Raw genomic sequence first — 26801 nt, forward strand, 5'->3', positions numbered from 1 at the left:
GTTCTAGTCCCAGTTGCTCCTCTTCCAGTCCAGCTCTCTGCTGTGGCCCGGGAAGGCAGTGGAGGATGGCCCAAGTGCTTGGGCCCCTGCACCCTCATGGGAGACCAGGAGGAAGCACCTGGCTCCTGGCTTTGGATTGGCATAGCTCCAGCTGTAGCAGCCACTTGGGGGGTAAACCAACAGAAGGAAGACCTTTCTGTCTGTCTCTCTCTCACTAACTCTATATGTCAAAAAAAAAAAAAAAAAAAAAAAAGGAGAAGAATTAGAGCAGCTAGGTCTCAAACCGGCACCCATATGGGATTCTGGCACTGCAGGCGGCAGCTTTACCTGCTATGCCACAGCGCCGGCCCCTACAGAGACTTTGTAAATTCAAAATTTGAATAACCTGGGGCTTCTAACAACCAAGACCTATAATAAACTGAAACTCTTAGCAACTCACGTTGCCTAGCAACCTGGGGACTCCAATTGTCAGAGACTCCTAGCAACCAGGAAGATGGCACAACCCAGAGGCCAGTATGCTTCCCACCTGGGCCAAGATGGCCTGCCCTCTTGCGGTGGCTGTGCACTGAATCTTGAGGGATGGTGTGATCAAAGAGACACAGCCACAGCGGGAACCAAAGACCCATGCTTAAAAGTATGATTCTGCCATTAACTACATATTCTTGGCTTAACCTCCTTGTGCATCCAGTTCCTTACATATGAAATGAGGTGATAATTATCATCTCTAGCCCATAAAATGACTGCAAGATGATGTAAGAAAGTTTATAGGAGAGAAACATTTTGACAGGTGTACACATGCACGCTGCCATGTTGGACTGCACCCTCTCCCTTTGCATCTCCACATCCATCAATCACACTTCCAAAATCGCTTTCCCATCTATTCCAGCTCCACTGCCACCACCAAAGTCTCAGGTCCCTCCCTCAGGTCCCTTTGTGTCTGCATTGCCACCAGAGACCCTTGCAGCACACAAGTCCTATCATCACTTTTTCTAAAGCCTTCCACCAGCTTCTCATTGCTCTTGAGGTCAAGTTCAACCCCTCAGCACACTACACAAGCTCTTGGTGATCAGACTCATGTTTCCAGCTTCATCTCCAATCACTCTCCCAACACCTACTTCCTCCCTTTATTCCTGAGACAAACCTGAGAGGTGAGTATTATCATCTCAGTTTCACAGATGAAGAAAGCGCGACTGAAAGACGTTCAATAACTTACCTATGTGAAGGAATGACTTGAAACTACGGCTGATGCCAAAGCCCATGTTCCAAGACCCAAAGCTCAAGACCCATCACTGCCTCTCTGAAACCCCCTAAGGTGTGATTTTTCTGGTTACTCTCTGAATAAACCGTCGTTGGTAACACCCGAGTTCCTCTATCCTTTGCTGAGCATCTGCTTTGCTGGAGCTTGAGGTCTCACCACCAGGGGGCACTCTCCTTGCACATATTAAAAAACAAGTAGCTCTACTATCTATCCGTGAGAGCTGAGACACCACGGCGACCACACCCAGAGACGCCTATCTGGTGGCCCATCTCCACTTGCCATATAGCTCACAGCACATGATAAAATTTTAGGAGAAATGGTTGGAAGCCTGCTTCTATGTTGCTCTTCCTGAAAAAGGTTTGGTTATTAACATTTTAGTGGCTGAAATGTCCTTTTTATTAACACTCTGCCTGGTAATAAAGCAGGATAACCTGAGTTGTCAGAATATACATTTTCCCCCATAGGACGCAATAAAACTACTGTCACTCTCAATTTAAATAAATACGACCTGCCAACACCTTTATTTGCACATCGGGTTCTCAAGGTCAGGGTGTGGAAGCCGGAGTAGAAGCTTGCTCATCACTAGGGCAGACTAATGCCCCCTCTTACGTGTGAGAGGACAAAGATCCTCAAAGGGAAAAGGAAGAGCCAAAGCAGGGACCATGTCTAACTTTCCAGAACAATCTGCGCACCAATATGTGCCTCCTGTGATTGACACTGAGCCATAAAGAAGCCCTCTGACACGACAGCACATACACCACACACATCACATACACACCACACACAGGCCACATACACACTACACACAGACCACACACACATCCCACACATACACACCACACACACACAGCACACACCACACACACACCATACACATCCCACACATACACACCACACACAAACATACAGCACACACACAGACCACACACACCACACACACATCCCACACATACACACCACACACACACCACACACACACACCACACACACACACCACACACAGAACACACCACACACACCACACACACATCCCACACATACACACCACACACATACACATCACATACACAACACACACACACCACACATACGCACTACATATACACCACACACACACACCACATACACATTCCACACATACACACCACACACACACAGCACACACCACACACACACCATACACATCCCACACATACACACCACACACACAACATACAGCACACACACAGACCACACACACATCCCACACAGACCACACACATACCACACACACACACAGCAAACACACACCACATACATCCCACACATACACACCACACACATACACATCACATACACACCACACACACCACACATACACACTACATATACACCACACACACACACCACATACACATTCCACACATACACACCACATATACACCATATACACACCACAAATCATATACATACACATCACATACACACCACATACACACCACAAATCATATACATACACATCACATACATACACACCACACACATCACACCATATACATATACACCACATACACACCACACACAGACCACACACACATTCCACACATACATACCACATACACACCACACACACCACATACACACCACACACCACACACATCCCACACATACACACCACACATACACATCACATATACACCACACACACACCACACACACACACCACACACACAGCACACATAAAACACACCACACACACACCACACACATCCCACACATACACACCACACACATACACATCACATATACACCACACACACAACATACAGCACACACCACACACCACACATACTACATGCATACCACACATCACATACACACCACAAATACACACCACACACCACATACACATCCCACACATACACACCACACACATACACACCACATATACACCAAATACACACCACACACATCACACCATATACATATACACCACATACACACCACACACATACCACACACAACATACACACCACACACACCACATACACACCACACACCACAGACACATCCCACACATACACATCACATATACATCACACACACCACACATACACACCACATATACACCACACACACACAGCACACACAGCACACACCACACACACACCACACACATCCCACACATACACACCACACACATACACATCACATACACACCACACACACACCACACATACACACTACATATACACCACACACATACCACACACCACATACACATTCCACACATACACACCACATATACACAGCACACACACAACACACCACACACCACATACACACCACACACACCACATACACACCTCACAAATACCACACACCACATACACCACACACATACACATCACATATACACCACACACATCACATACAAACCACATACATGCCGTACACCACATACACATCACACACCACATACACATCCCACACATACACACCACACACATACACACCACATATATACCACACACACCACACACACTACATACATACCACACACCACATACACACCACACACACCACAAACCATATACATACACACCACACACAACATACACACCACACACCAGACACATCCCACACATACACATCACATATACATCACACACATCACACATACACACCACATATACACCACACACACCACACATACACCACACACACAACACACATACATACCACATATGCACCACACACACAACACATACAACACACAACACACACACTACATACCACACACCACAAACCATGTACATACACACCACACACCACATACACAACACACCACATACACACCACACATATACCACACACATCACACCACACACACCACATATACGCCACACACATCACATACATACACACCATAAACCACATACACACACCACATACACACCAAAAAACACATACAGACAGACATACAACACACATACACACATACCATATACTACATACACACATATACACCACATATACACACATATACACACACAGCACACACACACAGCACATACACACCACACACATACACACCACACACAATACACAAACATCACACACACTCCACATACACACACCACATATACACCACACATACTCCAAATAAACACCACACAACACCACACACCACATATACACCACACACATACACACACCACACATACCACATACGCATCACACATATATACATATCACATATATACCACACACATCACACACACTACATATATAGCACACACATACACACCACACACACCACATATACCACATACACCACATACCACATATATACCCCACACCCCACATACACACTACATATACAACACACATATGACAAACCACATACACACCAATTGCCACACACATACACCACACACCATATACACACCACATATAAACCACACAGATCACATATACACCACATACCACATGCATAACACACACATCACACACACCACACACACACACACACATACCACATACATCACATAGACCATACACCACAAACCACATACACATACACCACACACATCACATACACCACATACACACCATATATACACCATACATATCACATGCATACCACACACATACACACTGCACATACACCACATAAACACCACACACTACAAACATACCATATATACAGCACACACACACTCCACATATACACATACCACATATACAGCACACACACACCACATACCACACATATACACCACACACATACACCACACTCACGCCATTTTACATCCCTAGAGCTAACAATAGCATGTGATGGGCTAAGTGTCTGTGATCTGAAGGGTGGGGATATAAAATTGCTCTCCCCGCATCTTCTCCCTCCCTCCACCCAAGAACACAGCCATCCAGAGAGGTTCCCATGAGCATTCTTGCCTGCTACAAAGGGGGAAAGGGGACCAGGTACTGGACCTAGTGGTTCAGCCCCCACGTCCCACATCGAGTGCCCGGGTTGGATCCCCACCACCAGCTCCTGACTCAGCTTCCTGCTACTGCAGACCCGGGGAGGCAGCTTCCTGCCACCCACGGGCAGACCTGCGTGAGTTCTGGGCTCCTAGCTTCAGCCTAGACCAGTTCTAGCAGTTGCAGCATTTGGAGAATGGACCAACAGAGAGAAGTGTTCTCTCTCTCTTCCTCTCCCTCCCTCCTTCTCTATCTCCCTTTCATAAACAAATAAGTCTGCTTTGTATGGGAAAGGCATCATCCTACCCACGTCTCTAAAAGAGAAGGGATTTTGTAAAACAGAATCTCTCTCATGGTTAAGCCAAGACCATCTTTTATTGATTAAAGGTCAACAAGAATGTAGATAAGTTAAGCTATGCAGAGACCTAACGTTCTGAAATGCCAAGTCCTACGGCTGAGAGTCTAAAACCAGTCCTTGAGGATGCAGGAGACAGAGCCTGGGGGAGTACGAGCGCCTCCGCCGCCCCACCGGCTCTGACACACAGAGCACCAGTATCCTGCCGTGACACTCCCACCCGGGGGGCTGACCTCGACTGAACCCACGCTGCTTAAAATGCAGCCCTGCCAACAGGCGCGGAGTTCACGGGACGGGAGGCAAGTAAGGCAGCCCTGCAAACTGTCAGGAACGGTGAGAGTCGAGCTGGAAAGGAGACAGGCAGACGGAGCAGACACGGGAAAGAGAGGCAAGCAGCAGCCCCCAGTCCCGGGTCCTTAGACATTCTCCCCGCTAACTCCTGCTTTCTCCCGAGAAGATGGCTCTAAATATCGCTCCGTCTTCTCATCAGTGAAGCCAACTGATAGAAAGGCAAAGGTGGGAGCCCGTGCGTATCCAAAGCATTCCATGCTCGGCCTTCCCTAAAAAGCACCCACTTCCTTGGGGTCTCGGGTGGGGGTGGGGATACGGGGGATAAGCCAGGTTGGAGCTCAGGACAAGGGCGAGAAAGTGGGGAATTTCCACTCCAGGGCTGGGGCCCTGGAGAAGACAGCCCTTCGAGGTTCAAGGCACTTAGTTCAAAGGCCAAGCAAGCTCAAGAGTGAAAGCTGCAGATGTCCAAGCCGATCAGCCAGACGTTCGGAAGCCACTCCTGGAAAATCTGGCCATCTGGGCGAGGCCCCACAGCAGGTGGGCAGAGAAGAAACAGGTCTCCGACCCTCTTTTCTGGTTTGCCATTATCTTCCCAGAGCTAACCCTGATGCTGAATGTAATGGGCGCTTCATAAATATTTCTGGAATGAATGAATCCAAGGCAAAGCCCCTACAGGCCCCGTACCCTCCTTATCTCCAGCACCCCACCCTCGAGGAACAAGAGAGGAAGCTGCTTCCCCCTGATTTCCCAAGGTGGTTTTCATTAAATCACTAGTTCTAATTAGATCCCAAGAACAGAAGTCCAGCTACTGTCTGGTGGTAAAGGACAAGACGATTGGAGGAGAAATCCAATGGGCAATGTGCATGGATCTGCTAGCTGAGTTCTGGGAATAGAGGCTGGGAAAGAAAAGGCGGCTGCTCTCAGAGCCAGTGGAGCTGGCAACCGAAGCTTTGAGGGCCCGTCCCCATGGCTGCATGGACAGAGGCTGGACCTGGCCTCCTGGGCTGGCCTGACCTGGGGAGCTAGAACCTACCGGGAGCAATCCCGCAAGCCTGGAGCTGGAGGGTGTGGGCAGCCACCGAAGTATTCTGCCTCCTGCACGTGGGCTTCTTGTACACATGTGGGAGTGCAAAGAAGGAGAGAGACCCCTGAGATGGGACTCAGGTGCAGCTCAGTGCTGGAAACATCCACCAGGCCACCTGCTCAAAGGGTGCAGCCGAGATCATGGTGAAAAGGCAATAATGATCAAAACACCGCCATTCTCCAAAAAAAGACGTGTGGCCAGAGAGCCAGGTGGACCTGGGTCTTCCTAATGGGAGTCCAAGCACGCAAGGAGTGGGGGCTGCTGCAGCTGGGACCACCTTTGTCTGTTGTCCTGGGGCCTGACTTGGCCAGCACTGAGGTGGCCTGGGGGCCACATGTGGAGAGGCAGCCATGAGAGAACACCTGCTCCGGGGCAGCAGCACTTCCGGTCCCAGATCCTGCAGGAAGGTCTTCTGAGAGATCCTGGGGGAGGAAACTGCTGAGGGTACTGGCTACCCAGAGAGGGTCCCTGTAGCTTGGGGGACTCTGCTCAGATGTCCCAGGAGACCCCATAGAGAAGCAGAGGGAAACTGGGCACTGCCCAGGGCTCTACCCGCCCCCCACTGGAGCAGCTTCACTATCTCCATAACTTGTATTACACTTCCACATATCACTTTGTTTCCAGAAAAGGCTCTGGGGGCCAGCGCTGTGGCATAGCGGGTAAAGCTGCTGCCTGCAGTGCTGGCATCCCATATGGGCTCTGGTTAGAGTCCCAGCTACTCCACTTCCAATGCAGCTCTCTGCTATGGCCTGGGAAAGCAGTAGAAAATGGCCCAAGTCCTTGGGCCCCTGCACCCGCGTGGGAGACTTAGAGGAAGCTCCTGGCTCCTGGCTTTGGATCGGCCCAACTCTGGCCATTGTGGCCATTTGGGGAATGAACCAGCAAATGAAGATTTTCCCTCTCCCTCTCCCCTCTCCCCTCTCCCCTCTCCCCTTCTCCCTTCTTCTCTCTCTCTCTCTGTCTCTCTCTCTCTGCCTCTATGTGACTCTGTTTTTCAAATAAATAAATGAATAAATCTTTAAAGAAAAAGGAAGGAAAGAAGGGAGGGAGGGAGGGAGGGAGGGAGGGACTCTGAAGTTAAAAACGGTGATGGATGTGGGAGACTGAACTCTTGGTCCCAGATCGTCACCCCTTCACCATGGCTGTATGGTGCACACAGCAGTTCCGAGCCCTTGACTGTGGGGAGCAACTCGGACTATACTGTTACTGGAATTAAGACTTATTCTATGCATCTGCTCTCCCACAATATGGCGCTGGGAGAGGAGGAAACAGCTTCTACACAGCTGCCTCCAGTTCAACCAATAAACAGCAGGACCTGCTCCTGATTGGAGGAGAGCAGTGTACTCGGCGTGTGGATAGCAGAGTTGGGATTGGTGGAAGAGGACTATAAAGGAGGAGAGAGACAACATGCATCAAGGAACATCTATCTGAAGGAACACCTGAGCAGCCCCCAAGAGAGCCGGCCGGCGGTGTGCCGCTCCCCCGCGGAAGTGGGGAAAGTGGCAGGGGGAACCGCCCTTCCACGGAGGTGGAAGGGACGGTAGCCAACCGGGAAGAACCAGCAGCAAACCCGGGGAGGGCCGAGCAGACGAAAGAACAACGCAGGGTCCTGTGTCGTTCCTCCACGAAGACGGGGAGCGACACTTGACTTTGGCCTCACTATGCTTTGGATGGTAGCCTGTTTGCACGACACAGGCAAAGATGTAAAATGTGCTTGTGCCACTGAACCTAACCTTTTGAACTCATGCCCTTTACCACGAGAAAAACTTGCCTCAGCTACAAATTCACGGACAGCAAGAGGCATGTGGAGCGGAACTGGACCCAGGCCGCAGCTTGGAGTCAGGCTGAGCTGAGCCCCGCACAGATCAGTCAAACCCCAACCAACCTGTAATGCAGCAGCCTGACCACCCACAAAGCAGCCTTTAAGGACAAGCTTGGCACTGAGATTCCAACTGCCACCTCACATGCAGGATGGGTTTTGGCATGGCAGTTAACCCAGCTTGCTGTATCAGAGTGCTTGGGTTTAAGTCCCAGCTCTACTCTCAATCCCAGCGTCCTGCTCACGGACACCCTGTGAGCCAGCAGGAACGGTTCAAGTACTTGGGTTCCCACTGCCCACAAGGTAGATCTGGATTGAGCTCCCAGCTTCCAGCTTCAGCCTAGCCCAGCCCTGGTTGTTACAGGCATCTGGGGAGTAAAACAACAATGAGATCTCTCTCCCTCTCCTTCTCCTTCTTTGTCTCCCTCACTCTTTTGTAAATAAATAAATACATTTAAAAATAAGTTACTACACAATATATATGTATACATGGGGCCAGCGCTGTGGTGCAGCAAGTTAATGCCCTGGCCAGAAGCGCCAGCATCCCATATGGGCACCGGTTTGAAACCCAGCTGTGCCAGCGCCGCGGCTCACTAGGCTAATCCTCCGCCTTGCGGCGCCGGCACACTGGGTGCTAGTCCCAGTCGGGGCGCCGGATTCTGTCCGGGTTGCCCCTCTTCCAGGCCAGCTCTCTGCTGTGGCCAGGGAGTGCAGTGGAGGATGGCCCAGGTGCTTGGGCCCTGCACCCCACGGGAGACCAGGATAAGTACCTGGCTCCTGCCATTGGATCAGCGCGGTGCACCGGCTGCAGCGCACCGGCCGCAGCGGCCATTGGAGGGTGAACCAATGGCAAAAGGAAGACCTTTCTCTTTGTCTCTCTCTCTCTCACTGTCCACTCTGCCTGTCGAAAGAAAGAAAGAGAGAGAGAGAGAGAGAGAGAAAGAAAGAAAGAGAGAGAGAGAGAGAAAGAAAAGAAACGAAACCCAGCTGCTCCACTTCCAATCCAGCTCCATGCTATGGCCTGGGAAAGCAGTGGAGGATGGCCCAACTGCTTAGGCCCCTGTACCTGTGTGGGAGACCCAGAAGAAGCTCTTGGCTCCCAGCTTTGGATCGTCGCAGCTCCAGCCATTGTGGCCAACTAGGGAATGAACCATCAGATGAAAGACCTCTCTCTCTCTCTGCCTCTCCTTCTCTCTCTCTGTAACTCGACTTTCAAATAAATAAATAAATATTTAAAAAAGAAACATCATACTGTACCCAACAAATACATACAATTATGGAAAAAAGAATCCAGCTGTTTAAAAAGATACAATGTTTACAAAAAATTTCCAGCTACTCTTTCATTCTCTCCTGGAGGACAGTTTCACAACACCTGGTAAAGCTGCTGAAGCCCACACCTCATATAGCAAGGAGCAGGAGCCGGCACAGGGCTATCCGTGAATATTCTGGGCTTTGCAGGCCATACGGTCTTGTTGCAGCCATCTAATTAGCTAAGCCATTTTAGTGTGAAAGCAGCCAGACAACACTAAATGAATGCCTATGGCTGCATTCCAACAAAACTTTGTAATGGACACTAAAATTTGAATTTCGTATCATTCTCACATGCCACAAAATAGCCTCCTTATATTTTTTTAACCATTAAAAATGTAAGATCCATCTGTCAATGAAAGAATGGATAAGCAAAACACGGGCTGCACATTCAATGGAGTACTTATTCAGTCTTAAAAACCAAGGAAATTCTGACCATGCCTCAACATGGATGAACCTTGAACACGTTGTGTGTCACTGGCATCCCACACAGGTGCTGGTTCAAGACCCAGCTGCTCCTCATCCAATTCAGCTCTCTGCTAATGTGCCCAGGAAAGCAGCCGAGGATGCCCCAAGTGCCTGGGCCCCTGCACCCATGTGGGAGACCTGGAAGAAGCTCCTGGATCCTGGCTTTGGTCTGACCCAGCACCGTTCATTGTGGCCATTGTAGGAGTGAGTCAGTGGATGAACAATCTTTCTCTCTCTCTCTCTCTCTCTCTCTCTCTCTCTCTCTCTCTCTGTCCCTCTCTCTCCTTCTCTGTAGCTCTGCCTTTCAAATAAATAAAAATAAATCTCTATTTTAAAAAAGACATTATGCTAAGCGAATTATGCCCATCACTAATGAGCACCATTTGCCTCCACTTTGGGAGGTCCTTGGAACTGTCAGGTTAGAGAGACAGGAAGGACAGTGCTGGTGGTCAGGGCTGAGGGGAGCCTGAAGGAGGAGTCACTGTTTCACAGCTCAAGGGCTCCCACTTGGGACCGTGGATGGCAGGGACGGCAGCACAACTATGTGAACGCACGCAATCCCACTGAACTCTGGTGGACACAATAAACCTTTACGCATATTGTATCACAATTATGAAAGCTCAAACTCAAATAAATAAAAATGCAAAAGCCATTTCTAATTCACGGCCCATACAGAAACTAGTGGCAGCCAGGTCGTACCCAGAGGCCATCGATGGCTGTCACTTGTCCTAAGGAGACTTTCTCACATGTGCCCCAGGGAAGAAGTGCTGGAATTCATCACCGCACTGTCCTGGCTCTAAAGAAGAAACAAAGGAAGTCGTCTAAACATTCACCAGCAGGAAAGAGACACACACTGTGAGATATTTATACAGTGGAATTCCCAATGATAAGTGGAGCATGCCACAATTTATATATAAAATTTAAAACCCTACTGAGCAATGCTAGATTGTATTAATGGACACATAAATATGCAGTCAAAGCATAAAAACACACATAGCAATGATAAACACTGGCTCCATGGTAATATTTACCTCTGAGGAGGAGGGAGGGGAACGGGGCTGGTGCTAGAAGACACAGGGAGCCTCAATCATATCAGCAATGTTTCCTCTCTTTAAATGAGATCTGATGCAAATATGACATAATGCTGAGATTTGATAAAGCTTAATGGTGGATAAATAGGTATTCATTATGTTGTTTTCTATTCTTGTCTGATCTTTCAAACAGTTCATGCTGAAAAAAAAAATGAATTTAAAACAAGTAAAGGCAAAGAGAGGAACAAAGTTTTGAAGGGAAAGAAAAAAATCATCCACTTCAAAATGTGCCAGTGGCAGCGGCAGGAATACCAGGGGAGGCCATCCGACTGTCGCCCAACTTCTTCCAGGCTGCCCCCAGCCTGCAGGCTTAGAACTCAGGGGACGATCTTACACAGAGACCCATGTCTGGAGCCACAGAATGGCTCCACCCACAGGTTTGTCCCTCTGCCTCCAGGAGAGGAGAGGACCACGGAGCCTGGATGGTCCACCCGGCTCCCCAGCACCACCCTCCAGCCTCGGCCCAGGCTCCTAGAGGCAAGCCCACCCACACCCACAAGGCGCAAGAAGTCAGTGCAGGGCTTCGAGGTGTTCCGCTGTGAGAACTCCAGCATCTCTCACCCACACCTGCAGAGACAGAAAACACCAGGCCAGGCTCCTCTGGGGGCACCGCCATCAACTCCATAAACATTCACTGACCTTGATTCTCAACCACATTTAATGCTGTCAGTCAGGATTAGGTGAGACTGCAAGCCATGTTGGCTTAAGCAGACACAAGTTTATTTCTGTCTCATGTGAAACAGACCCAGAGATACACAATTCGGGGTAGTGTAAAGGTGCTATCATTCCTAGGATGTGACGTCCTCCTGTTCCCAGTCGACAGCTAGAGAGACAGTTACCAGATCTGCCTTCCCAGCAGCAAGGCAGAAGAGAGAGAGGAGGGCTGCCCCCCCCCTCCTAAAGGAGGCTTTCAGAGAAGACCCCATGAATTTCCCACTGACAGCTCATTGGCCAGATAAAATCAAATGGCCAAGGAAAGCTAGGAAATGTCATCTTTCTCCAGGACACTACGAGCCCATATAAAACCAGAGCTTCAATGGCTGAGAAAGAAGGAAGAGGAGACATCAGAAAAGGCAACTCACAAACTGTGCACAACCGCTAAGGGCCTCAAGCCGGTGCTGTCACTTCCTCACCCTCGGTCAGTGCAATGGGCCGGCTGTCGATAAGACCCATTCCAGATCTGAGAGCCCGCTCTGTGCTGTAATTTTATATTTATATGGATTTTTATGTACATATTCTACATTGATCCATCTGTATTGATTCCGTTGGTTGATTCAACTGATGGATTCAAAGTTGAGAGAGGCAAAGTGAAGGGAATTAATATTGCTTATTCACAAATGATCAATACTTTCACTGTTTATCCCTTTTAGATCTCATAAACTCTGTGGTGTTGGATGTATTAGCCTCTTCTACAGATGTGAACATTGAGACTCAAAGACTAAGCCCCTTCTCAAGCTCACAAGGCTTTAAGCGGTGGGGCCAGGATTTGAATCCACTCCAGGCTTCACTGCCAACTTCTGTATCTGGAAATAGTCCTGGGTGCAATCCCAGATCTGCTGTTTGCTAACAATGTCACACTGGATTCATTGTTTGAATCTGCAAAATGCAAGTAACAAGGGTATCTAAGCTATGAACTGAACGCGTGAATAAACGCATGTGGCACACGGTGGTCGTGTGGGTTAGCTGTCGTCACACAAGGCAGCATTTGAGATGTGCCAGGAGGGGCCGGCGCTGCAGCTCACCAGGCTAATCCTCTGCCTAGCGGCGCCAGCACACCGGGTTCTAGTCCCGGTCAGGGCGCCGGATTCTGTCCCGGTTGCCCCTCTTCCAGGCCAGCTCTCTGCTGTGGCCAGGGAGTGCAGTGGAGGATGGCCCAAATCCTTGGGCCCTGCACTCCACGGGAGACCAGGAGAAGCACCTGGCTCCCGCCATCGGATCAGCGCAATGCGCCGGCCGCAGCGCGCCGACCACGGCGGCCATTGGAGGGTGAACCAACGGCAAAAGGAAGACCTTTCTCTCTGTCTCTCTCTCTCTCACTGTCCACTCTGCCTGTCAAAAAAATAAAAAAAATTAAAAAAGAGATGTGCCAGGAGGGAGGGCTGAGGAACAGGGGAGTTGTCCCAGGCAGAGAGAGCCGCGGCCAGATGTGGGACTGGGAGGAGTGACAGATGAGTCACGTTGTTGGGGATGAACAGGACTCAGCCTCCAGCTCCAGAGCTTAAGCAGAGTCTCAGCACGGCTCGGGTCCTCACTGATCGTGTATTGGATTTGAAGAGGCCTCGGGAAAGCCCTCAGAGTCAAAGACCCTGAGACATGAACCTCAAACTCTGCTACAAGGGAAGGGAAGGGATTCCCACCTGCACCCACGCTGCCACACTAGGAGCATGGAAAGGGGGGTGGGGCTGGCCTCATGCCCAGAGGGAAGTACATAAACTTGGGTGCTCACTCTGCCTGGTGTGGCTTTCAGGTGTTCTGGTTAGTTATTCACTGCAGGCAGCCGGCCAGCCTTGCCGCACCCAGCCCCACCTTCTGGGTGAGGCTGTTCTCTGAACTTTGTCCCCAGGTCCCCTATCTTTTCTGTGTGCTTAATAAAGGGACAACTACATAAGGCAACACCCATACCCCTATCCAGCCAGGGTGCTGCAGCCAGCAAGGGGCAGGGAGTAGGGGGACAGGGCTGTCCTCCCAAGAGTCAGTCCTTCCAAAGAGGAGTGCATCAGTCACTCGGGGACCATGTACAGGTCTGTCCTTCCAAAGACTGGGGGGACCATGAGAGGGAAGAAAATCGCAGAAAATGGGACTTGGGAGACCTGGTCCGTTCTCATCCTGTCATTTTGGGACCTTGGGCAAGCGCCTCCACCTCTCTTAGCCTTGGGTGGGTGGGAGTAATCGCAGGAGTCTCACATAGAGACCATTCATCTGCACAGAGATTAAATGGAACAGCTCTCGCCCCTTAGCAGGGACCCACGCTAACCCCTGTGTTTCACATCTCCCTCAGCCTCAGCATTCCACCACGAGGTGATCAGATGAACTATTGATTGCCCTACTCAGACCTTGTGTTCCTGAACATGAGGAGTTTACCTCTGAACTGTTTTCATTGTTTATGTTTTTATTGAGACATAATGACAGATATTAGGGCGTGCTCCCCTCCTCTCCTCAAGCTCCAAGGAGATCAAATCAGCAACACAGGACACACAAGGATCCCACACCCAACAGAAGGCAAACACCAAGTTCACCTGTCTACTCTGGCACACTCCAGCTCAGAAGCCACAAGCTTCCTATCATTTGTGTTAGAGAATTTGGATCAGGCCATGAGTGTCACTGGGACCTCTTAACCCTCACCCCAAATCTAGATACTAGAATGTACCTTACCCACCCCTACCCAGTCACACATACCCTGAAGCTTGCAGACAGAGCTGTGACAAGGTCTATGGAGGGAGCTCAGCTATGCAGACGAGGATACGAGACTTCTAGGAGGCAGCCCAAGCCCAGCCAGCCCAATGTTGGTCCCCCCTGAGACAGCAGGGGAAAGAGGGCCCACTGAGCCTGCGGACAGGAAGTCAGGGAGGAAGTGGCTGACCTGGTTCGTGACTCTGGTCACAGAAGCCCACTAGGGAAAGGTGGGCCAATAGGCAGCAGCCCATGCCCACCAGGCTGGACATTGCCCTTCCTGGGCAGAAGCAAAGAATGGTATGAGGAGAGAGAGCGTGTGTACTATAATACAACGCCATCATGGGAAGAGGAAGTGCTGAGTGTGATTTCCCAAGAAAGGGAGAAGGAAAGGAGAAATGTTACCTCTTGCCATCAGCAGACTAAGCTTAGACAGTGGCCAGCCCCTACCCTTAAACATGCAGACACATCCCTCCACCTGCTCCCACCTGTGCAGGAACAGCAGAATTTGGCCTGATAGCTGGAACGTCATATCCTCATACAACACACAGAAATTGGACTAAACCAGAAAACCACTGGAAATACACTGCATGCTTTGTATCCTGTGTACAAAGGAATCTTGTTCCCATAGTCCCTGTGGGTGACACCCTAAAAATAAACAGAAACATGGTGATTCACCCGCCGTCCTGAAACATTAACCACCAGACCAGTAGGGCAGGGTTACAGCTTCACTTGCAAAGGGACGTTCTGGTAACCTCCTGAGAGCTGGATCCAGAGCTCGCCCCGGGGAGATGCTCACTGTCTCTCCACGTGGCCAAGCAGTGAGCCAGGAATTCCTCGGCATGCATTCTTTCCCCAGTTCTTCCCTTGCTAGCTGCATGGGGAATTAGTTCACTTTCCTAGGCCTCAGTTTCCCTCTTTGCTAAGTCTCATTTTCCTAATTTAGAAAACAGGAAGAAAAGCTAGTGCCCTGGTCTTCCCAAAAGACAAATGACTGATTGATTTGAAAAAGAGAGAAAGAGAGAGAGCGCGCGCGCACATCAGCAGGGAGCTGGATCAGAAGTGGAGTGGCTGGGACTCAAACCGGTGCTCTGATATAGGATGTTGGCATCGCATATGGCAGATTAACCCACTGCAGGAAAATGTGGGCCCCTTTCCCAGGTATATTTTATTTTTAAAGAGGCCATGGACTGAAGCTAGATGGGTGCAGAGTGTGAGGAGAGGCCGTGGGGGTTACGTGAAGTCCCACTAGGTTGACAGGAAGCCATCAGCTCAATGACAAAGTACTGAAGACAAAGGGAGCCTTGCTCACCTTTCATAAACCACTGACCTGCATAAGCTGGGAAGACAGGAAGAGAAAGACTTACACAAGGAAGAACAGAACTGAAAGTTTTAAGGAGAATAGACAATCCCAGTTGCAGGAGTAATTAACAAAGAACAGCATTCGTAAGAGAGCATTGGTGAGCATGAGGGACTGTAGCAGAAATGGCTTTTCAAACAATCAAAGGGGCCAAGTGAGGAGTCCAAACACAGCATCCTGGCAATCAGGAGAGAAAGGCAGAGTGGCAGGCAGGAAGGTAGCTCAGGGCACAGACTCTCCTGGGGGGCACTAGGAGATGAGAAGGCGGCTGTGGAGCTGATGGCACAGACGGGACAGAGAAGGGCAGGGCCAGCGAGAAAGGCTGGACATCAGAGCAGTGTTAGCAGCTCTGTTCCAGGGCCTCTGTGGGGGCTTAGAGAAGCGACAAGGCAGACTGTGCAGGAGGCAGAATGGAGCGTAATTCCAGAGTGGACCAAGCTAGAAAAGCCAAGAACACGCCCCCAGGGAGTTAGGGTCAGGCCATCACATTCTTCCAGCTACCTCATGACCAGGCAAACCCAGGAAAAGAAGAAGGCAGGGCAAGGAAACAATACACTCAGAAAGGACAGAGGGCAGCCAGGAAGAGTGGGAGCCCCTCACTGTGGCCAAAGTCCCACCATAAGCACGGCACCCGCAGGCAAGGCTGTGGGTGCCACACTGGGCAGCCATGAACCACTGGGCCATCCTAGGAGAAACCACAGCGGAGCCCACAGAGGAAGCCGTTTGAGTTACCGTGTTCCCTTCAGCCATATGCTTTGAACCAGACAATGGGCCAGGGAGCAATGTTCACAGGCACTCTGGAGGGGAAGAAGATGCCAAATAACCAGGGCAGGAAAGCGAGAGACGCACGCACACAGGGCTTGAGGCTCAGAGGCCAGCCTTCGCAGGCTGTGGAGCCGTGGACCAGGGACGTGTTGCCCTGGGCCTGCAGGTTGAACACAGATGCTCATGTGAGTGTGCCTGGGGCCGGAAGAGACCTAGCGCCTCATTGAGACATGTGTGATACCTGAATGTTTATATAGTGACAGTGTTTTGAGCACTTGCTGGGTGTTGGGCAGTGGGCTAGGTGCACTGCAAAAGGCAGACCCCTCAGGTCACATACACACATGCACACCCACTCATTGGTGACAAATGCCTTGAAACACAAGAGCGGTTCAGCCATCTGCCTAGGCTGCACAGCAAGGGAGCGGCCGAGCTGGGATCCGAATGCGTGTCACTCTCCGGTAACTGTCTTACTTTCTCCCATCCCCCTGGGAGGTAGGTGGGAAGGGTGGGCTGGCTCTGTGGGAAGGTTTTTCTGGAATGAGATGGAGGTCTGAGTCACCTACTCAGGTGGCCGTTCCCGGCTCAGATGGGGGGCTCCTCCACCATGCCCTTCCAGCCCCTCATGCTCACTTCTGACAGTAGTGCACTAAAGACACGCTTCCACATCTGTCTCATCCATTGGCACACTGAGTGGTTCTCACCCCCGGCTGCACACTAGAATCTCTCTGTGAAAATGACAGCACCTGGGTCCCACTCAAGTCTACAAACCCAGAATCTCCAGGGCTAGGATTCTGGCACATTTGTCTTCAAAGCTTCTTGGGTGACCACTCAAATCTGCCTCGAGGGTTGAGACCCATGGCTGCAGACTGGGGGGTGCTTCAAGCTCAGCATGGGGTCCTGCATGGGGGGGTCTCTGAATCCCCAGAGCCCAGCACAGGGTCTGGCTCAGAGTGGGCACTTGACACAAGCTTAATGAGAGGATGTGTACAGATAGCAGAAGACTAAAAATACAGAAAAGGATATCGGGAAAATATAACGCCAAGGGATAAAAGAAAAAAAAAAAAAAGGACTTGTGACTGAGAAACGGAATAGCTTTAAGATGCCAGGGGCAAAGGGAGAATCTCTATGAGGCTGCACGACCACCAGGTTCGTCTTGCATAACGGGCATCTAGTTACCGGTCTGTGCAGAACAGAGAGGAGTGGAAACGTAAGCCCCCCCGCTGCACAGGCACAGCAGGTCTGGGGGTCAGAAGGCCCGGGATTAGTGAGAAGAGATGAAGAGGGCAGGTGCCAAAATGCAAGAGCAGAGAACAGAATCACAATGACGAGGATAGCTGCAGAGAATATGGCCGGGAAGATAAAACTCATGATTTAAAAATGAAACAGGAAAACAAGAGAAGGCAAGCTTTGAATATCAGTGGCGTGACTCTGTAAGCTCTCAAATGGGTGTTTGCTAAGAACACTATTGTCTTAGCAGTGGGGAAAGGATTATAGGTAAATAAAATATGCAAATGCGCTTCATAATGAGAAATCCTGTGATGAATAGCTGAGATAATCACTGTGAAAATTCTCCAAAAATAAAAAAAAAAATACAAAGGGTTGTAAAATGCAAGGTGGTGTGATTATCATTCTAAGGTGTGACTGTCCAGTAGGTATTGCTGTACGTGCTAAGAAAATTGACTCTTTGAGCTTTGATCATCGGTCACTGCACAGAGCCCCAGAGTCCCCAGGTCAGCCGCAGGCAGCTCTCCAGTCTCTCGAGACCGGGTCTCACAGTGAGAGCAGTGCACGCTGGGCATGTGTGCCAGGTTATCTGAGGGGATCTCAACTGGGAAAAATTAGGTTTGAATCTCTGGCTGAAATATACAGAGCCAGAAAAGAGAGAGGAATAACATAAAGGGAGCAGAGAACAAAGAGAAAGAGGAGGGAGACACATCCAATGTTTACCGAGTACCTGCACTCAGCAGATGGGAAGTCACTCAGCCAGCAAAATAGCTCAACAGAGCCTTGAACTGTCCCAGGATGTACCCAATAGTGGAGTTCCTGAGGTCTTCTCCCTATCATCTCACCCATGGCTGTCAGAATGCTAAGACTCATGGAAAGTCTTCAGTTCAGGCTTCTCTGAGCTTCAACCATTGCATCCAACTCAAATGCACCTCAAACTCTTCAGGTTCAAAATACGAATACATGGCTTTAACTTTTTATGCAAACCTGATCCTCTGCCAGTGTTTGCTGTACCAGTGATCGCTATCCCCATGCAGGTGTATAAACTCATGGTGGGAATATTTCCTTTTTAAAAAAATTTGCTTATTTATTTGAAAGAGAGAGATGTAATTTACTCACTGATTCACTCCCCCAAATACCTGCAAGAGATGGTGCTGGGCCAGGCTAATGCCAGGACGTGGAACACAGTTCAGTTCTCCCACGTGGGTGGCAGAAACCCAAGTACATGAGCCCAGAGTGTGCATTAGCAGGAAGCTGGAATTGGGAACAGAGCCAGAATTCGTACCCAGGCACTCTGATATGCGAAGCAGGTGTCCCAAGCAGCATCTTAACCCCTACACCAAACACCTGCCTCCAGGGATCTTTCTAGACACATCGTTATCTTGCATCACTGTCTCATGTCCAATCCACCCCCAGTCCTATTTATTTTACTCCCTAAATAACTTTCTGATGTGTCCACTCTCCTAACTTTCACTCTTCCTCTCCCTGGCTGGCCTCTTGCCCCATCTCTTCTGGCCCCTCTGGTTGGTTCTCCATGTCTTAGTCTTTGTGAGCTCCTGTAACAAAATGCCTTTGACCGGGTAATTTGCCAACAGCAGTTTATTTCCTGCAGTTTAGAAACTGAGAGCCCAAGTTCAAGGTGCTGACAGGGTCAGCGTCTGCCAAGGGCCCACATCTGATCGAGGGCACCTCCCAGCCATGTCCTCCATGGCAAAGGGGTGGACGGCTCCCTTGTGTGTACTTTAGAAGGAAACTCATCCCCCTCCCGAGGGTGCAGCACCTCTTAATGCCTTGGGGTTTCAGCATATGAACGTGGGAAGGGCACAAAACTCAATTCACAGCGAAAGAGATGCCAAAGGGATCTTTCCCAAAGAGAAGGCTGATTGTGCCTCTACCTCCAACCCACTCCAGCCACCCCCTTCCTGGCAACTTGGAATGAACCATCTGAAGGGTTTCAAACAAATACACAGAGTCTCCAAGGTCTGGCGGGACCTGCCATCCTGCCTCATCTCATCCCGCCCTCCTGCACTGCTCTCAGCTCCATGGGTGTGGCCACAGTCCTTGTCTTCCTGTTCTTTGTGTTCCTGCAGCCCCACCTCTGAACTACTACTCATGCCCCAGATAGATCCAAGATCCCTGTGAGGGGTGGGCTCTGTGGTGTGGCCGGTAAAGCTGCCACCTCCAGCACCAGCATCCAACATGGGCACTGGTTTGAGTCCTGGCTGCTCCACTTCAGATCCAGCTCTCTGCTACGGCCTAGGAAAGCAGAAGATGGCCCAGGTGCTTGGGTCCTGCACCCACATGGGAGACCTGGAAGAAGCTCCTGGCTCCTGGCTTTGGAGCTCCAGCTGTTGCATCCATTTGGAGAGTAATCGGCAGATGGAAGACCTCTCTCTCTCTCCCTCTGTAACTCTGCCTTTCAAACAAATAAGTTTAAAAAAAAAATAGATCACTGTGAATGGAAGCCTTCCTTGACATCCCGATATATCAATTTCCATCACAATCTTTCATAAAATTCAATCTCAGGGCTGGTGTTGTGGCACAGGGGGTTAGGCTGCCACCTGTAATGCCAGCATCACCCACTGGAGCACCAATTCCAGTCCTGGCTGTTCCACTTCTCATCCAGCTCCCTGCTCATGTGCCTGGGAAGGCAGCAGAGGACAGCCCAAGTACTTGGACCCCTGCCGCCCATGTGAGAAACCCAAATGGAGTTCCAGGCTTCAGCCAGGACCAACCCCAGTCATTGCAGCCATTTGGAGGGGGAACCAGTAAATGGAAGATCTATGTCTCTCTGCCTTTCAAATGACTAAATAGATCTTTAAAAATAAACAAAATAAAATTCAATCGCTTAAAACACTTTCAGAAAATGTTATATCTATTTAAGCAGTCATTTGCATACTGGCTGTCTTCTCTCACTAAACAACGTGAAAACAACAGGAAAATTACAATAAAAGCACCATTGGCAGAGCCTTGTCATATGAAGCTGGGAGCCATTAGGAAGCCGGAAGTGTGTGTGATTCTAGCTGCTGCTGTGCGTGAGCCTTGGTCACTTGCACTCCTTGACCACGGGCAGCTGGAATATGGGATAATTACTCTGTACCCAGAAACTCAAGATGCACACCCAGCATTATGAGACTCTTGCTTGTGGGACATTTCCGTGCTATTTATGTATTGTTTTGTCTTCTATCAGTCATGCAGCCCTTGTTCCTTCTCAATGTTCAAAAGCTCCTATGGCCGGCGCCATGGCTCACTAGGCTAATCCTCCGCCTGCGGCGCTGGTACTCTGGGTTCTAGTCCCATTTGGGGCGCCGGTTCTGTCCTGGTTGCTCCTCTTCCAGTCCAGCTCTCTGCTGTGGCCCGGGAAGGCAGTGGAGGATGGCCCAAGTGCTTGGGCCCTGCATCTGCATGGGAGACCAGGAGGAAGCACCTGGCTCCTGGCTTTGGATGGGTGTAGTACACTGGCCGTAGCGGCCATTTGGGGGGTGAACCAATGGAAGGAAGACCTTTCTCTCTGTTTCTCTTTCTCACTGTCTAACTCTGCCTGTCATAAAAAAAAAAAAAGCCCCCCTATGTGCCTCCCCTTCCATCTTCCTTGGAACAGTTACCTGAATCTATGTCTCTCAAACTGCAAAAGTGTCTTTTCCTTTCACAGTTTCTGAGTTTGCACTGATTAGCAGCTACAATCCCATGAGGACAGAAGTTGTGTGGCTTTTCTCTGCCTGGTGACCCCAACACCCAGAAAATCCCACCCTGGGACATGCAGCTTTCCCCCTGGGCTGCTGCCACCAACCCTGCCTGCATGACGCCCCCTGGCTACCCCTGCAAGACTCCCCCTCCCCTTCCTCATCTCCCTTGTCCGTCTCTTTGATCCCTACCTGTTCCCACCTCTAACCTTGAGCTGGCTCTGAGGTGGATGAAAGAAGGCTTGGTTTCTTCTATGCTGTTTTCTTCCTTCCATTGCACCTAAGTTGCAAATATTATTATTAATCATCCATGCACGGCACTCTGCTACTTCAACCATTTCAGTGATATTTATTTGATCCCTGGATGAGAAAGGACTTTCTAAGCAAAAAACCAATGGAAGAAATCACCAAGGGAAAGAAAATCAATACTTTTGACTACACCAAATCTAAAACTTCTCGATGTTAGAAGCCACTCTAAACAAAGCTAAATGGTAATGACAAGACCAGGAAAAATATATGCAATAAATATAACCTAAGGGTTGTTACCTTTAATGTAAAAAGAGTTCATATGAATTGATAAAAGAAATACTGAAGTCCCAGTAGAAAAACAGAAGAGGGCGAACATACACATGAAATCAACTCATGGAGAGTGTTCGGCCAATGCCGAGTCAGTGCTTGCCCATCAAATCAGAATAGCGCTAAAGGCTGGCTGGGGGCAGAGGTCATCTGCTAGTTCCTTGAGACAAAATAAGAAAGCCTTTTTTTTTATTTTCAGTAACTCCCTCCTACCTAGAGGGCAAGTGCAGACCCCAGCAAGGCCATGAGTCTGTCTATCTGCCCCAGTGCCCCGCTTCCCGTCTGGTGCCAGTGATGCTGGACCAGCTGTGCTGTCCCAGGCACAGTACGGAAGGTCATGTCCACTGTGATAGTCATGTGTTAGGGATTTGGTCCCCAGGGTGGAGCCACTGGGAGTTGGTGGAGGTCATTGGGTCACTGGGGTTGTGCGCTTGGAAGAGGCGTTCTCACCAGAAATGGCTGTTAGCAAAGTGCGAGTTGAGTCCAACACTCCTTTCTGCCTCCTGGTGGCTGTATGGTCGGCCCTCCCTCTGCACACTCTCTGCCAGCCCTGCCTGATGGGCCACCCAGTCTTGGCCTTGAATCTCCAAGAGCGTAAGCAAAATTAGCCTCTTCTCTTCATGAAGTTGCTTGCCTTGGCTATTTTGTTGTAGCCATGAAAAACTCAACACCACATCTGCATACCCTGCCCACCCTACACGCGCGTGTCCTCTCGCACCTGTGCCTTGCAGAACCCACCCAGCCTCCTTCCCCTGACCCAGCTCCTCCCTGACAACCCTCAGGTGCTGTGGCCTCCCTCAGGGCACTCTCACGGCCCTGCTCTGAGCTCTCCTGATACGCACAGACCCTCACCAAGCAGTCTTGAAAATGACACTGGGTTTCCTTCTGCCCCAGATTATATGTGCCTTGAGAGAGGTGCTGAATCCTCACTCAGCCCCGTATGCCTGAGCCTGACCCAGTCAAGCGGCTCAGCAGATGACCCTGAGCTAAGCCACCTTTTCACAGGTTCACCATTCCACCAGGCACCGTGAGCTAAGCCACGTCTCCTGTGTTCATTGTTCCACCAGGCACCATCAATTTTCACCACTACTCCGGCAAATGTGAGTTTTACACAAAAGAGATAAAATGAACTCATTTTAGATGGAAAGAAAACCCTCTGGCCATGCGTTGGCCCTCACCTTGTGTGCCTGTGTTCTCTCACCTTGTGGGTCATAGCTGGTTAGCTGGCCACAGAACGAATGCATGGGTCACAACCCCTGCTTGTTCTGTGGAAAGTACTGGAAGAGAGCGGAGCGGCCCCTGGTCTGCTCTCACCCCTGCGGTGGGGTCACCCCAGCCCCTGCTGTGGGCTGGCAGGAGCAGGGGTACCCGCACAGGTTTGTAGCGCTGATGACACTCCTGCTCGGACCCTCACTAAAGTGGAGGCCCTGGCAAGGACTTTGGGCTCCTCACCTGCAAAATGGGGACAATAAAAATACAGGCAGGATGAAACAGGAGGACCCCCTTTCTTCTTAAAAACTCTCAAAACCGCAGGTCTGGTTCAGACACTGAGAGAACCTCCTAGAGGCAGACCCAGCAGCCACTGCCGCCCCGGGCCCCCTCCTGACACTGGCGCCCCTGCCCCCGCCCCCACCCCGGCGCTGCCGGCCCTGCTCAGCCGGGAGCCTCGCAGCAGCACCAGGCTCGCCTACGGGGCCTACGGCCGAAGTCACGGGGCAGGAAGCAAAAACCTCTTGGAGCTGGAGATCTGACCAAGCCACTCGTCTCCGTGGAGCCTCGCCAGGGTCCGCTTTGCGCTCGGGATAAGGCCCCAGCTTCCTACCCCATGATCAGCCGCTCTGCCAAGCTGTCCAAGCTCGCCTCTTACATCCCAGACCTCCAATCCCCTGCACTTCCCAAACCAGCCGCCCCCTCCTGGCCCCAAGCTCCCCCATTTTCCTGTGTGCCCAGGCGCCAGCTCCTCCCCACTCTCCCCATCTGCCCACCCCGCCTCTGGCCCCCAGGGCCCCTCCGCCACAGCACTGGCCCTGGCCCTGCTTCAACTCTGCCACAGCGCCTGGGGCTCTACACCTCCAGCCCCTCTTCCCCCACAAGAAGAACAGGAGGAAAAGGACAGAGCTTATTCATCTGATGCCTTCCTCAAATTCCCAAGTTCCCAGAGCAGCTCAAGGCCTTTGACCTTTTAAGTCATTTTCTTAGGAGCAGGTCTCTGTGTGCACACGGAGCCTCTGAAGGAACATTCCAGAATGGGGCAGGTCACAGCGAGTATCAGGTAAACTGGATGCCAAAACACGGGTTCCTCTTGGGAGTTTCACAAGCTGGACGAGGTTCTGGGCCCTTCTCTGAAGGAATGTGAGTTGCACAATCAACCCCTGCACACTGATAAGAGCCAGGGCTTGGAATGTCTCGCTGCAGTGAGCATGCCTGGGGCAGGGCCGGGGCAAGGCCGGGCACTCTCTCCAGCAGGGATTCCAGAGATCTGACCAAGCAGTTCCAGAGCCCATGGACACAGCCACGGTGGCTGGGGTGGCACCAGCAGAGTCACCTGCATCAGGGCCTGGAGGCCTGGGAGGAGGGGCCAATGCTGGCTCATCTCCACCAGGAACGCGACTGTGCACCTCACACCCAACATGTCAATGGCTTCACATGCCAATCCCGATTTCCCATGAGAAAGCTAGGGTCCAGGGAAGTTAAGTCAGTTCAAACTCACACAGTCACTGACTGAACCCAATTTTAAACCTAGTTCTGCCTAATTCTCTCTTCACACTGAACTCCTACCCCTGAGGAATTCCTTCATTTGAATTTGGGTCTGATGCACTGGCTCCAGCATAGGAGAGGCTGGGGCTATGGAAGGAAGGAGCCACCCCTGTGTATACAGACAGCGGTAAATGAGAGACCTGAGATGCACCTGTCCCCTGGGAAACCACATCTGGCACACAGTCAGCCTGGAGATGTCCCCTGCCCAGGGAGGTGGCCCTGCCCAGGGAGATGGCCCCTGCCCAGGGAGATGGCTCTGGCCCACTCCTAAAGGGCTTGGAGGATGGCGCTGCCTCAGGCCCCGAAGGCAGCTGCTTCTGCCTCCACCACCAGCCAGGGACGCCGGCTCTGTCTGCAGCACCTCACCTGTCCAGCACTGGAGGTAAAAGGAAAGTGACATGGCAGCAGGCACAGCCAAGGCCTGCTGCATCCTCTCCTGACAACCCAAAGGGCAGCACCCGCGGCTCCAGGAAGCAGGTGCACAGGACTTGCCAGGGCTCAGAGGCACCAACAGCAGTGGGCATCACTTGGGTGGGGGTGGGGCTGGAAACTCCCCCGACCTTTCCCCAGCAGTGGCATCTGGGAAGCCAATCCAAAGCTGTCTACACCTGGGACACCTGGGGTGCAGGGCATGTGGGCAACTGTGGCAGCCAGTCAGCCTTAGCGTGATTTGGTTACCAGTAAAGGAAAGTCGTGAAAGGGAAGAAAGAAGCGAAAACCAGGGCTGGGGTGTCTGGACGTGGAGGGTGCGAGTGGAAGCCAGCACGGGTGGAAGCTGGAGCGAGTGGGCGGGCGTCTCCTGCACAGCTTGCCAGCAAGACAGGAAGGCCCAGCACTCAACACCGATCGGGGTGACGGCAGTGGCATCCGGTTAGGGACCCCTGGAACCCTCCTGGAATCCATCCTCTAGACTCCGTGTCCCCATGTGAGGCCGCCTAGACAGGAGGGAATGAAAGGTGCCCCATGGACACAGAGCCCACGTTTGGGAAGGTGGGCTTCTACTTCCCTGGAATCAGGCTGAGGGATATGCCGACATGGCTCCGGGCAGAGAAAATGAACTGGAAACTGACACGCAGCTCCAAATGTGCACAACAGCACAGGACCCGGCCCAGGGCAGCCCCCACGCCAGGCCCCTCGACCGCGGGCAAGGCTGGCCCCGAGAAGCAGTGGAGCAGCAGAGCCCTCGGGGCCCAGGGCTGCAGCTGTGACTCAGCGTCCCACGGAGGGCCTGCAGTCGTGTCAGTGCCGGCTAGGCTTTCGACGCCTGCAAAACCACCAGGCGTCGGAAGGGAACCATACCCTGCGTGGACACTACCACTGACGCAGAGAACACGACGTGGCCACACCTTCCCTTCTGCCAAACCTGAGGGCCCTGAACCCTCCCGCCCTGAGACACACACAGGTCTCCC

At 51.1% G+C, this 26801-nt stretch overlaps 1 protein-coding gene across 2 annotated transcripts in view; it reads right to left on the reverse strand.

Moving 5' to 3' along the window:
* SPACA3 (sperm acrosome associated 3) overlaps positions 1–26708 on the reverse strand; it is a 43752-nt gene extending 17044 nt beyond the window's left edge. For both annotated transcript variants that reach the window (XM_089317414.1, XM_089317413.1), the window contains exon 1: positions 12720–26708. The gene's annotated coding sequence lies outside the window, so the exon portion shown is untranslated. The remainder of the gene's footprint in view (positions 1–12719) is intronic.
* Between the last annotated feature and the right edge of the window lie 93 nt (positions 26709–26801).

Source organism: Oryctolagus cuniculus, chromosome 17 (genome assembly GCF_051225735.1).
Source record: "Oryctolagus cuniculus isolate XC-2025 breed Fujian yellow rabbit chromosome 17, ASM5122573v1, whole genome shotgun sequence".
Classification (NCBI taxonomy): Eukaryota; Metazoa; Chordata; class Mammalia; order Lagomorpha; family Leporidae; genus Oryctolagus; species Oryctolagus cuniculus.